The sequence below is a fragment of the Empidonax traillii genome, unplaced genomic scaffold, assembly GCF_003031625.1.
Source record: "Empidonax traillii isolate 1590-97213 ecotype Southwest subspecies unplaced genomic scaffold, ASM303162v1 scaffold2683:size19490, whole genome shotgun sequence".
In the NCBI taxonomy this organism is placed as follows: domain Eukaryota; kingdom Metazoa; phylum Chordata; class Aves; order Passeriformes; family Tyrannidae; genus Empidonax; species Empidonax traillii.
In genome coordinates this window covers 8,134-10,679 of record NW_020957876.1, presented here as the reverse complement: position 1 = coordinate 10,679, position 2,546 = coordinate 8,134, and the positions used below count along the sequence as shown (strand labels likewise).

The window sequence follows — 2,546 nt, the reverse complement described above, 5'->3', positions numbered from 1 at the left end:
AGGCGTTTTCAGTCCCTGCTTTCAAGACAGCATGTTGCATTTTGTGTCTTTCAGGGAGCATTGTGAGCGATGGAGATCCACTGAAGAAATACACGGGATGGGAAAATATTGGCCAAGGGTGAGTGCAACCACACTGGCTTCGACAAAGCCAGGGGCCAGGGATTTTGCTGGTGCCACACTCAAGCGTGAAGTCGGGCAGGCTCCCAGCTCAGACATAGGGATAAGGGTCTCCCGTCTCTCAGTACTGATCAGAATTTCTTTGCTGCTCTTCTGTTCCCAGGGGTTTCGGAACCGTGTCTAGAGCATTCGATGCTGTCACAGGAGGAGAGGTCAGTGCCAACAACCCCCCAGATTTTGCAGCTCTTGAGTGCTCTCCTCTGCGGTGTGAGCTGTGGCTGGAGCTCTGGCTCACCGGACTTTGCTGCCAAGGCTGTTCTCCTGAAGCCCAGGCTAGAGGCAGCCTGCAAAATGCATTTGGGGCAGACTTTGTTGTTGTTCACTACCTGAAAGAATGCGAGGGCAGCGTTATGTTGCAGAGAAGGACACGCTAGTGTGGTCTTATCTGATAAAGGGGCATTGAGTGGCTGATGGCGACTGCTGTTGTTGAGGCCCAATTTGTCTCCATCCCAGGTTCAGAAATAGAGAAGATTTAGCTTCTTTTTCACCAGGGTTTTCATCTTGAATATCAAATGGAAAAGCTAATGAAGGAGAGATCACGTTTGCAACACACTTTTGGCTTTCAGTCCTAGTTAAGTTGCTTGGCACACAACAATGAGAAGACTTTTCCCAAGAGCAAAGATCTCTCCTGAGCAGTGCCATCCGGGTTTGGTTTAGTGTCCTTTACAGCCCATCACAGAGATGCTCTTTGTAATAAGCAGATACAGCAGTGTCTTAGAGAGTCCCTCTGCTCTTTGGGGTTCCAGCCCCACATTCCTGAATTCCCATTTCTGGCTGTCAGCAAATACATCAGAATCTTTGTGGTAGTTCCTTATCCCCTGGCAGTGCTGTGCTTGGGAACTGTGCCTAGAGAGAGGTCTACAAGGCGTCTAAAAGCCCTAAGCCCCGCTTAGAACCTAGGGCGTATCCCATTGCAAATCTCAACCATTTCATCAGTAATACGGTTGCTTTCCTGGGCAACTGAGAATAGCAGCAGTTTGTGAAATAGGCATCAGACCCCTAGAAATGCGAAGGCATTCCCAGCTGTTTGGACATATTTCCACAAGAGCAAAATTGCTTGGTGCTTGCCAATCATCTCTAAATGGTAATAGTGGTGACACACTAGGGCCCTTGGGGAAGGATGTGGGTGCTGAGTGTTGTTAGAGCTTTGTGGTTGCTAGTTTTGAGACCATTTCTGCCAAGTGCACAAGGCAACACACCCATGGCCCTGGGACCACAAGGCAACACACCCATGGCACCTGAGGGAGCGGAGAAAGGGGCTGCTGTTGGAATGTCAGTTATGAATTGCTCTGACGTCGAACCACGAGGCCATTGGGCACAGCTTGCCTGGGACATTCCAAAGCCGTGCACTCCCTGCTCGGGGTGGTCTCGTGCAAGAGATTTCTCAAGGTCATGGTTGTCAGCATCATTTTAGGTGGCCATCAAGCAAGTCAAGCTCCACCAACAGAGCAAAGAGGAACTCCTGAAAGAGATCCTGGTCCTGAGGGATAAGAACCACCCCAATATCGTTACTTATTTAGACAGGTAAGCAGTTCTGGTACTATCATGTTCATGTTCAATTACATAATTGCAAGGTAAAGGTTAGAAAGCTCTTTACTCCCCAGGAGAAAATGGATCTTTTAATTTCTATTTTTAATCTGCTTGTATACCATGTATGGGAGGAGTTTGCATTTGGTCTGCATTAGCGCTTCCTGGCATCCATAGCTTAAACACTGTTGTCAAAAACCTGGATCTCTTCCTAAATCAACAGCCTGTATGTTCTCTCCCTTCATGTTGTAGTGGGCTTGGATGTTTTTCGAGTGTCTCATTCCTCTCCACGCTGTGGTTTTCCTCTTCCAGCTACCTTGTCCATCAGGAGCTCTGGCTGGTGATGGAGCACATGGACGGAGGCTCTTTGACGGATGTTATTAGCGAGACCTGGATGGCCGTGGGACAGATAGCAGCTGTCTGTCGGGAGGTAAGGGATCCCACTTATGGTGCTTCTGATGGCTTGCAATGGATTGTCCTGGTAAGGAGGCAGTGTGAACAGGAGGGATTTCATCTTCAGAGCTTTGTTCCTGTGTTCGCTTGAGCAAACTGCCTGCAGTGTCCTGGCACTTCCTGTACTCTGCTCTTATGATCCTCTTATCTACCGTGGTTTTACTGTCTCGCTCTGTCTTTCTTTAAATTTATTTACTCTTCCCCACTTGGCCTCTCTCAGCATTGGCCTGGAGCCTGTCTCTATTGCATTGCTTGCCTGTAAAAGCAAAGGTGCTGGTGGCAGAAGTTGGGAGGAATGGCAAAAGAAAAGTCCAGACTCATTTTTGCCACTCCTCAGCTTCAAAGCACAGCACTGCCCCCAAGACGGTGTTTGCTTCTCCAGACTGACT

The 2,546-nt window shown here is 48.7% G+C and overlaps 1 long non-coding RNA gene across 1 annotated transcript; it reads left to right on the top strand.

Annotated features, from left to right (window-relative positions):
* Positions 1 to 54: 54 nt before the first annotated feature.
* Positions 55 to 2,026, top strand: LOC114072143. The gene is made up of 4 exons (XR_003574136.1): positions 55 to 118; positions 281 to 329; positions 1,592 to 1,701; positions 2,017 to 2,026. It is a non-coding gene; the product is annotated as an uncharacterized LOC114072143 (long non-coding RNA).
* The last annotated feature ends 520 nt before the right edge of the window (positions 2,027 to 2,546 follow it).